The sequence below is a fragment of the Euwallacea fornicatus genome, chromosome 7, assembly GCF_040115645.1.
Source record: "Euwallacea fornicatus isolate EFF26 chromosome 7, ASM4011564v1, whole genome shotgun sequence".
NCBI classification, from domain to species: domain Eukaryota; kingdom Metazoa; phylum Arthropoda; class Insecta; order Coleoptera; family Curculionidae; genus Euwallacea; species Euwallacea fornicatus.
The window spans coordinates 298,512-314,016 of NC_089547.1; the positions used below are offsets into that span (position 1 = coordinate 298,512).

A 15,505-nucleotide genomic window follows, 5' to 3' on the forward strand; every position below is an offset into this window, starting at 1 on the left:
TCCCAATCGTTGTCAAATAAAGAAGTCTCTCTCAAACTTGCGTTTTTGTTTTCTCTATAAGAAGAAGTTTTTTCTTCTGACATATATATATCAGGGTTATTCACGCTATACGGCTCGGAATATTGTGGCCAAAATACGAGGTTTTCTAAAAATTTTTCTTTTGGGTTATATGGGGATCTATTATAGCTACTTTTTTAAATTATTTTCATATTATACAGGGTGTCCCAAAAGTGCTAAAAGTATCAAAGTTGTGTTTTTTTAAATGGAACCTCTTGTATATTGTTGCATTTTTGGATTCTCCGATCAAAATAAATGTATGTTTTAATAAGGTTTACAATACCTAGCACTTACGGTTTTTGAAATAATTTAAATTTTGTGAAAATTTGGCCTAATTTTCATGTTTTAACCACTTAAGCAATATTTAAGTTATGTAAGCGTAATTTACAGTGTAGTGTAATAATGGATCATACTTTATATCCCAATCATGAAAAACTTGCCAGCTTATACAGGGTGTGCAAAAATTAAAACTATTCAAATGAGGACTTTAAGTGGCTATAACTGGATTAATTTAAATGCAATGCCATATTTTTTAACTTACCAGGATATGTAGTTTTTAAATACCCATCGAATGGTACTAGGATGTTCATAGCTAAGTCTTCGCGTTTTTGCAGAATGCACTAAATAATGGCTCCTTGCGCCATTTGGCGTCTTTTAGTTCAAAGTTCTAAATCACATATACAGGGTGTCCCGAAATTAAAGCACCATATTTAAACAACGTAAATTAGGTCAAAAAATAACACCAAAACTTTAAATAAAACAATGTCGGAAAATGCTTCCTTAATGAGGTATGCCTCTTTAAAGACGTAACTCTGATGATGGTAATTTTGAAATATTTCCAAAACGGTGCAAGATAACTTTATGAAATTTGGTACGATTTTATACCTTATAAGCCTCAATTGACTGATGTGGCTGAATGGAAATTATTTCGTCAGAGGCGTGCTGCACGGGTAGTGTCGGGGTTAAAAAATGCTAGATTTTTTTTATGTGCCCCATTTTTTAGTTGCTGATGCAAAATTATGAAACCATATACGCTTCCAGAAAAAAAAGACACTCTTGGTTCACGATGCTAGGACGCTTCGTTTTCGAATAAAATGAATTTAAACATTACAATGCATGACAAATACAAATGATTTACTTTCTGTGAAAACTTAATAGTAGGCTACGAAATATTAAACAATGTTGACTGTCAATTTGATGTTTATATTTATTCTGTTGGGGAGTTTCTTTGTGTCATTATTAAGCTGTTAGTGAAAAATGGAGAAATTTTCAAGTAGGGAGCTTGCCGATATTCATTTTATTTATGGGTTCTGTAATGGTAATTCGCGAGCCGCCGTAGAAGAGTACAGAAGGAGGTACCCGAGAAGAAGAATACCTTTTCGATCTGTTTTTAGTCGAGTACATAGAAATTTAATCGAATGTGGTTCTTTTCAACGTTCTCGAGGCCAAGGAAGACCTACAGTAGATTACGATTTCGAGGATGTGCTTAATCGAATAGAAGAAAATCCTCAAATTTCTCTAAGAACGCTTGAAAACATTACAAACATACCAAAATCGATCGTAAATACAGTCGTTAAAATAACAACAGATAAACAGTTATTTCGAATATTAATTTTTAGATAGGAAGAATGACTCGGATGCAGGGATTGCATCCCTTTCACTATAAAAGGGTTCAAGACTTACGAGAGGAAGATTTTACAGTTAGGATGAATTTTTGCCAGTGGGTTTTGAATCACCAAAATGTTTTACATAATATCTTGTGGTCTGATGAGGCTAGTTTTACGAGAGACAAAGCATTTAACATCCATAACACACATTATTGGGAGTATGAAAATCCAAAAGTCGTAAGGAGAACACATTTTCAGCATAGGTTTTCTGTCAACATTTGGGCAGGTATCATAGGAAATAGATTAATAGGACCAGTTGTATTTCCAAACCGGTTAACAGCACAACACTATTTACATTTTCTTCAAAATGAGCTGGCAGGCCTATTAGAAGATATACCATTGCATACCCGATTGCAAATGTATTATCAACAAGATGGGGCACCAGCTCACTTTGGAAATAACGTGAAAAATTGGCTTGATGAAAAGTTTCCAGGCAGGTGGATAGGAAGAGGTAGTCCAATAACCTGGCCCCCTCGATCACCTGACCTTAATCCCCTGGATTATTTTTTTTGGGGCTTTATGTGTAGCATAATCTATGCCACAGAAATAAACACGAGGGAAGAACTGTTGGATAGAATCAACTTAGCTGCTAATCAAATAAAAGAAAATACGTTTCAAATTTCCCGTGCCTCCCAGAGCATAAAAAAACGATCTAGACTGTGTATCCAACAAAACGGAAACTTATTTGAAAACTTACTTTGAAAGTGCGTCATTTAAATTTCTTGTTCGTTTTTTATTATTGTTTAATCGTTTTGATGTGTTTAATAAAATATCGCTTTAAGCATCATTTGTATTTGTCATGCATTGTAATGTTTAAATTCATTTTATTCGAAAACGAAGCGTCCTAGCATCGTGAACCAAGAGTGTCTTTTTTTTCTGGAAGCGTATATGGTTTCATAATTTTGCATCAGCAACTAAAAAATGGGGCACATAAAAAAAATCTAGCATTTTTTAACCCCGACACTACCCGTGCAGCACGCCTCTGACGAAATAATTTCCATTCAGCCACATCAGTCAATTGAGGCTTATAAGGTATAAAATCGTACCAAATTTCATAAAGTTATCTTGCACCGTTTTGGAAATATTTCAAAATTACCATCATCAGAGTTACGTCTTTAAAGAGGCATACCTCATTAAGGAAGCATTTTCCGACATTGTTTTATTTAAAGTTTTGGTGTTATTTTTTGACCTAATTTACGTTGTTTAAATATGGTGCTTTAATTTCGGGACACCCTGTATATTGTATATATGTATATATATTATTTTATACGCTACTACCGGTGCTAAGCAAAATCCTTGAACATATTCTAAAAAACAGACTGCAACAACTGATCGGAAAATACATACCAAGCTATCAATTTGGCTTCAAACCAAAATATTCAACTATACACCCGCTGTTCGCCCTGACGAACAACATACAAACTACGCAACCGGCGGAGGGCAAAACGGCGAGCCTACTAATGGACATTAATAAGGCTTTCGATAGCGTCTGGCACAGGGGTCTGCTATACAAATTACACAAACTGAAAACACCAAAATACCTAATCTACTTAATCAAAAATCTGCTAGAAAACCGACAACTTCAGGTGCGAATTGACACTGCCTTCTCCTTTCCCTTCTCCCCGGAACAGGGGCTGCCACAGCGTTCGCCGCTCTCACCACTGCTCTACAATATATACTGCCACGACATATACAACTATGATCTACAGGACAAGGAATACATAGACAAAACATCATACATTTTGCAATACGCGGACGACACAGCGCTGATTGCACATGACAAAACTACTAAGAAAACCGTGGAAAAGCTTCAGACATTGACAAACAGAACCATGACATGGTTTTACAAATGGAGACTAACGCCAAACGACACGAAAAATCAACTTCTACTTTCAAATCACCACATCAAAGACAGCTCACCAACAATAATGACAGGCGGACACACGACTAAACCAAAGAACGACGTGAAGCATTTGGGAATAACAATAGACAATAAACTAAAATTTACGAAACACGTACGAAATATTCGACTAGAAATCATAAAAAGGGCAAAACACTTCCGAACACTGACATACAAAGACAAAGGGATTAGTATGGAAACCGCCATAAAAATATACAAAACCATATGCAGACCACTATTGGACTACGGGCACGTACTGAGGGCAAATGCAACAGAAAAAACAAGTAAACACATACAGACTACAGAACAGATTGCATTAAGACTAATCACAAAACTAAGACACCCCGAAAACCCGTTATACAACCCACTCAACCAATTACTGTATGAACGCACAAACATGATAAGAATAACAGAAAGACTACGACAACTACAGAACAGATGGAAAAAGAACACCAACAACTCAACTATACTGAGCCCACTTTGCTTAACGAGACAGACAAGACAATCCCGCCTCCTTTTCCCTTCGAGCACCCTTTGGGAGCACTTCCAGATGTAATGTGATAGTATTTAGTCACCAAAAGATTACCATTGTATCACAGGCAGAAAGACCTAACAGGTCCATAGCCTATTTCTGAGGAAATAAAGATTGTTTATATATATATATTTTATTTATTTACAATTGAATAAAAAATCTAAACGGTCAATGACAAAAAACCCACTAGCATTCTTTCTTTTTTACTGAAAGTCTGATCATTTGATACTCCATTATGAAGCATTGTTTTGCCCAAGTTACAAGACTTAATTATTAGTATTACTGGGTGGTGCATTTCATGTGAAAGTGAGTGCAAATAGTTTTGTACTTATTTGTTGATATAAATTTGAACCCAGTACTTACTCGACTGCGGATTCTAAAGTTATCAGTCATGTTATGTTTAATCCGTTTAGTTGCCTGTACCATGTAATTGGCAAGTCGGTACTGAGCGTGGTTCATGTAATGAGCAGAATGCTATCGGTTATGGAAAATGCGGCTAGTCCATTGCTTTTTTCATTAATTAGGCAAAATACTGTGCATTACATGAAATTGGTGTTTACACACGACCGGCGTAACATACATAAGGAGTTTAAGTTTTTAATGCACAAACTTTAATCACGTATTCTAACACAAATTTGAGTATTAAAACACGAAAAGCTCCTTATAATTTAGATTGCGTATTTAAAAAAATGATATCCGGGATCGCCCAAACTTTTACCAAGCTGCTATCCGTTCACCTTTTTGACAAACTGAAAATTACGTCAATTATTCGACTTCAATAAACAGCATACAGGGTGCCCCAAAAGGTCCTCTTGAAAATTACGGGGCGCAAGGGGGAAGTCCAAATAACGTTTGTAAATACGTACTTTATATAAAACGAGCCGAATTCAAGATTTTCATTCGACTTACCTCATAAATATTGATTCGAATCTGTGTAACCGAATTATCGCTTACGTTAAAAATTCTACTCTCTCTAACTGTATTTTGCTTATCTTAATTAGCCAGCTTGCAAAATTTTTGTTAATCTCGCCAAGTCATTACATAAAATTTTCACGACTGAAATCAAGTTTAAAACAAAACCATCAGCCCTGATATTAATTATTCTTTCGCTTTTGTGCTTACTAGTGCAGAAGCACATTCCATAAAAGCCCTGATGGAGTCGGGCTTCCCATGCGCCATGTTTGCAACATTTTTAATAAACCCAACAAGACGCTGTTTGATCTGGATCAGTTCACTTCGACAATACGGGCGAGTTTGATTGGATTATCTGTTGTACGTAATATGTGAATTGGTTTAAGTACAGTGGTACAGTTCTTTCAAATTGGAGTAATGTAAAGGACCATTTGACATTTTTTAATAGTGCATGAATGTAGTGATTAGTTGTCTTAAAGCTCAGGTCATTAAAGGTTTCAATTATCATCTATGAACTTTATCAAAAAATTCAAAAATTTGTGCCCTTACTGCTTTTCGGGGGGGTCGGCGTGCAATGGGAATGTTCTTATGTAATATCGATAGCAACGGGTGGTTTCCAGTTGCCTCAACACTTTACTCAAGGAAGATTTACGATTCATGCTACAATGAATTTGACAAGTTTTTGAAAGCGTTCAATAAAAATGCATGATAACATTATTCAACAACGGTTTAACCAATTGTCTGTGATATTGTTTTTGACGTTTTAAAAGTTCACTTTTCCGCTAATAGCTTTAAAAGGCACCATTTTTGAGCGAGTTGAATGATTGTGAAGTATGTTTTATCGCCTCCCTTTTAAAACTGGTTAACAATCATACGTATGCAATTACCCTAGTAACGAATGTCACCTTCGGTATTATGAGCCAAGACGCGTCATACTTTTATATTACTGATTTATTTTGTTCTCAATTTAGGTAAGTTTAATTTAATTTTATCAACTCCAGTAATGGCAAAGTTGTATTCTGGGGGATTTCACATCAAAATCAACAGCATGGTGATTCTCTCGCAACGGAAGAGTTGCAACCTCAAGTAAGTTTGAAAAAAGCTGCCGAATTCAGAGCTTAATAAAATGTAGTTTTAAAATTATAAAAATCTTGATTCCATGGAAAAAACCAGAGTTGCTCTAAATATTTCCACCTTTTGCCGAATTTGTGCAAAAATAGTTATTTGAAAATAGTGAGTCACTTCATCATTTGTGATATGTGCCCCCTACTGCATAATACTAACTTAGTTAAAATTCGACTTTTATAATCTGAGTTCTGTGTCACACGACACTATATGATTTTATCACTGTTAAAAAGATATCTACGCAAAATAGGATGGAACGAAAAATAATAGTGCCGAGAAATTTTAATAGTTTTTGGAATATTTAATTTAAATGAAAATCGGTATGAAAACGTCATTTTTCTCGGATACCTTAACTAAAACGGTACGGTTTTCATGCTATTTTTGAATCCTACGCATAATTTTGGTATAAATTATTATAATAATTTTGGTAAAAACTCATCGTTATCTTCATTTTTGTAATTTTAAATATTACATGACCCAGGGGATAAATAGTGTTACAAAACTCCGGCCCCTTATCAGATTTAGTTTTGTTTTGGAAAACTCCCGCCCCTAATCGATCTATACATAGGGGACCAAAACTCCCACATAAATTCATTAAAAACTGAAAAATATTTTTGACGTAAATGCTAGAACACAGGATAATCTATGCAGTAGATAAATCTACTTTGTAATTTTTTTCTTATGCAATCCCATGGTATTATGACGTGACTGAATTTTTTGAAAAATGTTCAACATATTTAATGTAACATATCCACATAAACATATACAGTTAAGTGCAGAACTGAGTCAATACTTAGAAAATTCGTATTAATGGTGGCATAAACAAAATATCTAACAAGTATTCAAAGGAAGGCTTTTATTTTCAAAAAGTACATTAACATTAACATTAAAACCATACAAAACATTTGCCGAAAATAAATGGGGTACATCAAATAATCCTAAATAACATTGGTTCAGTTTTGCTCCACTAATATTAACATTGAACACTTTGGTCGACATTGACACTAATATTTGGTCCAGACACCTTTAGCTTTTTTAACAGCTAATAGACGTCTTGGCATGCTTTTTGTTAGTGTTTCACAGAAATCAGGTGGAATTTAATCGCATATCCTCCGTTAATAAACATCATAATTCAAAATCTTTAAACAATGAAGCCGATTTCAAAGTTTCAAAGAAAATTAATTGAAAAATCACTGATTGATGGAAGATCCACACGGGAAATCGCATTTCAATTAAATATAAGTCAATCCACAGTACAAAGGGTAAAAAATAAGTGCAAAAATTCCTTAAAAATAAATAAAGGTGGCCAACCAAAAAAGATGTCTGCGCAAGATACTAGAAGAGTAATTAGATATTTGGGCAGTGGTGAAGCCTCTTCGGCCTCCAAAGCAGCCGTGTTGCTGCGAGGGGATACTGGGAAATCGATGAGCAAATGGACAGTCCAACGAGCTTTACATCAGTCCAAATTTGTTGCTGTGGAGAAGAAGAAGAAACCCCTACTTTCTAAGAAGAATATTAGGGCACGACTAGATTTTGTAAAAAGATATGAGGCATGGACCGAGAAGGATTGGATGAAGGTTGTTTAGGCCAGGGGCTTTTAGTCACTGCCTAACAGAAACGACTGCCTCACAAGGCACCCGAAGAGGTATCTCCTATTTTGCTGGTGTGAGTTATTAATTCGAAGGACCAGACGCTGATGCGTCAATTGATTGTAAACGGGGTTCAAGGGTTCAGGGAATACAAATTCCATAGCACGAATTAAGTAATTTACTTTTACTATAGATATCACTTTAAGTTACACTACGATTTACAACTTTATATACACTTTTTATACATATATTTACAGAGTCGGTATTGGGTCGCCCGAGATCTGAGAATGATACGTATAAAGGTTGAAGGGTGTCTTGTAAAAGAGTTATGGAGTAGAGATTGAGGTAAAGTTGTGAGAGAGGTTTGATGGTGTTCCGCTTCAGGGATCGAGCAGTGTCCAAGAATCGGGAGAGAGAGAGAGAGAGAGATTTCGCGAGCACTGGTTTAGAGTTAAGTTATATGAGAGAAATTTTGAGGGAGTCCGCGTTCAAGGATCGAGAGTGTCCACAAAACGGGAAGAAGCTTTCGCGAGTGTTGTCTTTGAGAGAATGAATTTTTGGGAGTCCTAGATTATTTGCGTCCCAGGGATGGTGGGGCTGGAGGGAGATTACCACGAAAAGATCTTAACCAATCCCAACTGACCCCGCCCCCTAGTTCTGTGGAAAGTTTTTTCCTAAGAATCTTCACGGTCAAAACCCAGATGTGGCTCTCTGGTTCCCTTGACAGATTTATCTGGTGCCCCCCATAAATCGGGACAACGATAATTCAAGGAACCAGTGCCATCACGGTGGCCGGGTTTAAACACGTGAGGGTAAGTGCTGCATCGCGGGGTGCAATGCAGCAGATGTATTAGGGATTGTTCCAACGTCTTTAGAGCCTAATTGGTACCCAGCGATAACGCTGATTTATGTTGGGTTTTTTCCCAACAAAGGTTATTTGGTCTGATGAAACTAAAGTTAACAGATATGCAACAGATGGTCGACATTGGAGCTGGAAACGAGAGGGAGAATCCATGAAACTAAAAGATTTCATTCTGACGGTGAAACATGGGGGAGGAAATATTAAAGCTTGGGGCTGTATGTCGGGATATGGGGTTGGACCATTGAAGAAAATAGATGGGATAATGAACCAGCACATCTATAAAGCCATTTTAAATGATGACCTAATAGATACTGTTAATAATATGCCTTATCCCACTAGCAAAGTAATTTTCCAACAAGACAACGACTCCAAGCATACCGCAAAATCTGTGAAGGAATGGTTGGGTACCCAAAAATTTCAGGTTTTGCAGTGGTCGGCACAAAGTCCCGACCTAAATCCCATTGAGAATCTATGGGCTTACGTGAAATATCATCTGGTCAACGACTACGATTCGCCACCATCTTCACTTAAAGTGTTATGGGAGAGAATAGAAGAAGTATGGGACCAAATTCCACCTGATTTCTGTGAAACACTAACAAAAAGCATGCCAAGACGTCTACTAGCTGTTAAAAAAGCTAAAGGTGTCTGGACCAAATATTAGTGTCAATGTCGACCAAAGTGTTCAATGTTAATATTAGTGGAGCAAAACTGAACCAATGTTATTTAGGATTATTTGATGTACCCCATTTATTTTCGGCAAATGTTTTGTATGGTTTTAATGTTAATGTTAATGTACTTTTTGAAAATAAAAGCCTTCCTTTGAATACTTGTTAGATATTTTATTTATGCCACCATTAATACGAATTTTCTAAGTATTGACTCAGTTCTGCACCTAACTGTAACAGTTTTGAAAAAAAAAAACAAAAAATAGAAATAGCGATAGAATTATTAATCATTTAAAAATGACAATATAAAATAATATAATCTGATGTATTAATTGTTCAAACTTTGCTCCCTTGATTTCCTGACAGTAGGGACGCCTCAATTCAAATTCCTTAAGACATTTTCTTATCATTTAAGGAACTATTTGTTGAACTTAATAAGTAATTTTTTTTCTCTTCTATAATATTAAGCTTATATATACACAACCTATGTTTCATATAATTCCATAAAAAAGTCCATGGGGTCGAAGTCAGGAGATCTAGCAGCTCGCTTCAATTGCAAACATTCCGATAACTGTTAAATTTAAACATAAATATGTCATATAACATACGTTGAAAATTTCTCAAATAACTTAAAAACGTCATAATACACAAGGCGTTCCATAAAAAGAATTGAAAAGTACATTTATCTACTACATGAATAATCCTGTATACAGGGTGTCTCTAAAAGGTCTGTATAAAATTCTACCACAAATTTCTGAGGTCAAAACATGACGATTTAACCCAATTTACCTTAGTCCAAAAGTGGACGGTTTTCGAAATACAGGGCGTCAAGGTGAAAACAAAAAAAAGCAAAACAATTAATTTCTTGGTTGGGAATGCTGCTATCTACACAAAATGTGGTATCGGGCGGTTTTTGGGGATAAGAATTCAGAATCTGTTAACATTTTCGATGCACAATGTAGAGGGATGTTGTCAGTGCTCGATGATCCCTCTTTAAAAGGGCATAACTTTTTCATCACCCGGTATAAAATTTATTTATGACTAAACTTGTGTTTTCCTACATTTTTTAAGGAACAAAGGTCTCTTGTTAAAAATCTCTACGAGGCTTCCTTCTTGAGATATTTGAAGCTTAAAGTTCGCTGCATGTCTCGAACAATAATTTTAATGTACTACATATCTATTCTTACAGTTGGATCGAAAAAAATCAAAACTTAAAAATAGGTTAAAAATTACTTGAAAACATAGATACCAAACATAAACACGAAAAAATTATACTTTTAGTAGATGGTCGAAATGACCACCATTGACTTGCATACAAAGATTAATCCGACGCAAGAAATTAAAATGTACTCTATTCATTCATTCGTCGTCGTTCTTTAAAATGTTTACTGCATTTTGAATTCATCCCCATAGTTCCTCTTCACTATTTATGGCCGTGAAGTATACCATGGACTTTAGAGTCCCCCATAAAAAATAATCCATCGGAGTTAAATCCGATGGGCACAGTGGCCATGGTACCGGAGCATCATTTCCTCTACCTATCCATCTTCGTGGGTACTGTTGATTTAAATAGTTGCGCACATTTATAGCAAAATGTGGCGGAGCACCGTCGTGCATAAACCACATATCTTGCCGAAGTTGTAAAAGAAGATTTTCCAATAATTCTGGCACTATATTTTGAATATATTCCAAATAACTTTCACCACTTAATCGGGGCGGCAAAATGACAGATCCAATAATAAAATTGTTAATTATTCCTGCCCACACACTAATCTTAAATTCATGTTGATAATGTACCACTTTCGTAGCATGCGGATTCTCATCAGCATAAACATGTTCATTGTGTAAATTAGTAATTCCACTTCTCGAAAAACAAGCTTCATCCGTAAATAAAATATTAGTAACAAAATTTATGTTGTATTCTCTCTGCTCATGGATAAATCGGCAGAAGACCAGTCGTAGATTAGATAAATTGGTATGCACAAAAAAAACATGATGATTTAAATAAAAGGATAAGAATTGAAGACTTTTTAAGTTTTGATTTTTTTCGATCCAACTGTAAGAATAGATATGTAGTACATTAAAATTATTGTTCGAGACATGCAGCGAACTTTAAGCTTCAAATATCTCAAGAAGGAAGCCTCGTAGAGATTTTTAACAAGAGACCTTTGTTCCTTAAAAAATGTAGGAAAACACAAGATTAGTCATAAATAAATTTTATACCGGGTGATGAAAAAGTTATGCCCTTTTAAAGAGGGTTCATCGAGCGCTAACAACGCCCTCTACATTGTGCTTCGAAAATGTAAACGGATTCTGATTTCGTATCCCCAAAAACCGCCCGATACGACATTTTGTGTAGATAGCAGCATTACCAACCAAGAAATTAATTGTTTTGCTTTTTTTTGTTTTCACCTTGACGCCCTGTATTTCGAAAACCGTCCACTTTTGGACTAAGGTAAATTGGGTTAAATCGTCATGTTTTGACCTCAGAAATCTGTGGTAGAATTTTGTACAGACCTTTTAGAGACACCCTGTATATGTTTATTACGTCAAACAATGCACAACTAAAAACAATATTTGACATGTTTTAGCAATTTCTTAAAAGATTTCCTTAAATTTTTCATAACTTTATGCGAGACTTTTGGCCTTCTACGTATAATACTGTAATGGGTTTAAATTTGAAAAATATATTTAGAAGATGATATTTCTGAGCTCATTTCCGCCGACAGAATCGTACTTGCCAAATTAGAGAAAGTAAACTAGTTAATAACAAACTGGCTTTTAATATTTTGGTAAGCCGCTCTAGTTACGCCTCTTGGTATGAAGTAATCATGATTTTTCCATTCACGAAGGATATAAAGATTTTCATTTCAAAATTTAGTATGGAATTCAAAAACAATAATAAAACTTTACCGTTCTGTTACATGAGATATGCGAAAAACAGGCATTTTTATTTTCATTCTTTCAGGAGATGTTCGACTACAATTTAAATAAACTGGAAATATCAAACCCAAAAGTCAAAAGTAATAGAATAACCGTATTAAAGGGTAAACAATTTCAATCAAAGCCGCGTGCTCAGCCAAAACTTCTGTGTTTTTTTTTTAATTAAATCTCGGCCATAACTGTTAGTCTACATATAGAAACTGTATATACTTTTGAGTACAGGAAAAAAGCTCTTTCCATGAAATAAAATAAACGAGATGCTCCATTTAGAAAGGCAAAGTTGACCATTTTTTTTACTGTTCGTTTATATTTGCACCATTTCCCCCCTCTCAGATAAAATTCTAAAACTTTTTTATTTACAGCCTGTTCCGTCTCAAAGAAAGTCTTTTTCCAAACACCTTTCGAAATATAACCGAACACCTTATGCGTCAGTCGATCATTATTGCACTGCACAACATTATTAACATAATTATTATTCCTGTGGGTAATAATAAAACTGAGTGGATTCGTGCAATTATGTGTTACCTTACAATTATTTAACACCATAGATTTTATGAATATTCGTTTCGTTCATATCATCAAATCCTAAACTAAGAGCCAATCTAAACCCTGAATTTAGCTACATTTAAGCCCTTTTAATGCCTTCGGAAACTTCCATTATATCAACTAGATGACATACTCATCTATTCACTAGATAAATTCACCTGTTTGTCATGAATTATTCAAAATAGTGTCCAAACCATCATTTATATCGAAACGAAACCTAAACAAACTCATGGAAATTATTACGACCGGAACGATTAGTAATTTACAATTCGATGTGCGGTTCTAATATTAAGTATCAAAGTGTTAAGCACCAATAAGTTTTTAATGGATGAAGCACTTTGCATTTTCCGAATTAATCGGGGCTTTATGCCGCCCTTACTTTAGGCGTGAGCCTTTCGAGAAGAACCCTCACAGGACATGTAGGCGGTCTACATTTTCGCACGTAAGCAGCCCCAAGGGCCTTCAGGGTGGCAAAGTTGTAATATTGCATTCGGTACAATTTGGACTTGATTTAACAATGCCAATGGAAATCAATGAATGAGATACACACGAAAAATCAAGTCAATATAGCCCTCTGCATTTCCGGTATGCTGTCGAGGATTGTCCATGGAAAGTAAATTGATCAAGCCGTTATGTTCGACAGCATATTTTGCCCTTAATGGCGTTTTAAATGATGGAAGCTTTATCGCTTGATGAAGTTTCTCTTGCAAACCGGCAGCGAACTCAATTTTAATTCCTAGTCAACATTTAATTACTCTCAGGATGGATCTGCAATCTATTCTGTCAGAATATCCAGTTTTTAGGAATACATCCATTTTCAGGGCAAAAAATGATTTTATCCAGGATCTTGCTCGTTGCTCGTGAGAAGGTTGTTTCTTATGGTTTGAGAAGTAAATTATATTACTTAAATTGCGAAAAGAAATAGATTGGCAATTACTTAGCTAATTGTCTGGCTTTCTTACCTCATGTGGGTCATTTTTCTAATAATATTTTCAGATTCTCCGAAAAGAAGTCAAATATATATCTCCCTCTTCCATATTGGACTCCTGCACCGAAATTCAATTTCAGTGCTGAAACTTCGAACGTTCTATATAATCCCGATAATTATCATACAAGCACTAATAAAGTTCCTGAAAGTGTGCGATTTTCCCCTGAAATAAAATGATCGTTACAGTTCAATAGCATAATTTAAACTATAATTTTGCCCATAATTTTCCGAATGTTTTAATTCCTCTGTAGACTTTCGAGATGCCCCTTAAGAAACGTTTTTACGTTCGACAAATTCTGGCTATTAGAGAGGTGTGTAATGGTCCATTCCATCCAATGGAACGTCGCATACCAGAAATTCAACTACTTCGCAAGCGGCGTAGGGCAGCACTTCATCATGTTGAAATTTATGTTCCTTTGAAATTCCAATGACAATTCTTCTAATATTTTTTTCTATCTCATTAATCTCTGCTCTAATAAATATTTCATACTTTGCAGCGTACGGTTTGCGGTAAACTTGTTTGAAACTTGTTGAGATGTGGTATTTGTTATTTCGCAATTCTGCATTGCGCCTCTCTCTAGTCTTTGTAAAGTCAGATTGCCGAACACAAAAGATCTGGATCTGATGATAAAAGATTTTTTTACTGAATCGATAACGATCGAAATTACTTCAGACCATTAATCCAGGCAAAATACCAACTTTCGTTGGCATGTCGTTGGCATTAGATGGAACCCACAATAAACAATTAGTCATGTGGACATTTCATTACTTCTTTTCAAAATGCCACGTGGCATCTTAGATTTTAAAATAAATAACATATCCTATTTCGATTGCCAAAACGAACCTTCTTCGTATTTCGGTCCATCAAGTTGCGATGACGCAGATTTATAAATGAGGTCTTTCATCATTTCCCATAAATATTCAATGGGAAAAGATCTGGTGAACGTGCCGGCCAACCCATGTTTCTATTGTTTAAAGTCACTCTGCCAGGAATTATTTCAGACACATAATCAACCACTCTTCTGGAGTTATGTGCCGGAGTACCATATTATTTAAACAAACTCCGTTAAAGCGATTGGGGCAGATATTGGTATTCACGTAGTTCGTCAGGTAGGTGCAAAAACCAATCTGCGTTAAAATTGTCTTCGCAAATGTATGAGCCCATGATCGTATCGTCAAATAAACCAACTCATACGTTTAGACCGAAACGTGCTTGTGGTCGACATCCTTGGTATCTGGGTGGATTTTCAGTAGGTCAGACATGTTCGTCGAGATAATTGAACATGTCTAAGCTGGTAAACTTGCACTCATCTGTGAATGCCAAGTTGGACCGGAATGGGAATTTCACTCCACCATGCCATGATATTCCTAGAAATTGGGGGCACTTCGTTTGCGAGATATTGGGGTTTGTGAATAGTTACGTAAGTTAGCTATGGAGAAATGCAGTTTGCAAAACCTGATATTTCGAAAAATAATTTTTTATCATAGCATAATGTAATATCGGAATAAAGTTGTTACACCTAGATTGCTATTCGACTATCGCAGAAACAGTAATCTATGCCATTCGTTAACAACGTCAGTTTAAAGTATTGACGGCAGTTGCTTAATCACCAATTTGAGATTTCTATGTAGAAATCCTCAGTTTGAGAAATAATTACATTCGGCATCGTTAAGAAATCGCGACGAATAATTTAATTTTTCACGATCGTTTCAATCCGT

At 35.5% G+C, this 15,505-nt stretch overlaps 2 protein-coding genes across 4 annotated transcripts in view; one reads left to right on the forward strand and one right to left on the reverse strand.

Annotated features, from left to right (window-relative positions):
* Positions 1 to 15,505, reverse strand: part of LOC136340127 (putative gustatory receptor 28b) — a 287,924-nt gene that overhangs the window by 209,150 nt on the left and 63,269 nt on the right. The window lies entirely within an intron of this gene.
* LOC136340113 (GTPase-activating Rap/Ran-GAP domain-like protein 3) overlaps positions 1 to 15,505 on the forward strand; it is a 94,037-nt gene that overhangs the window by 20,446 nt on the left and 58,086 nt on the right. Inside the window, exon 1 of one of the 2 annotated variants that reach the window (XM_066283895.1) lies at positions 5,424 to 5,487. The exons of the other annotated variant lie outside the window; for it this stretch is intronic. The gene's annotated coding sequence lies outside the window, so the exon portion shown is untranslated. Of the gene's footprint in view, positions 1 to 5,423; positions 5,488 to 15,505 lie in introns of those variants that run through there. 2 annotated transcript variants of the gene reach the window in all.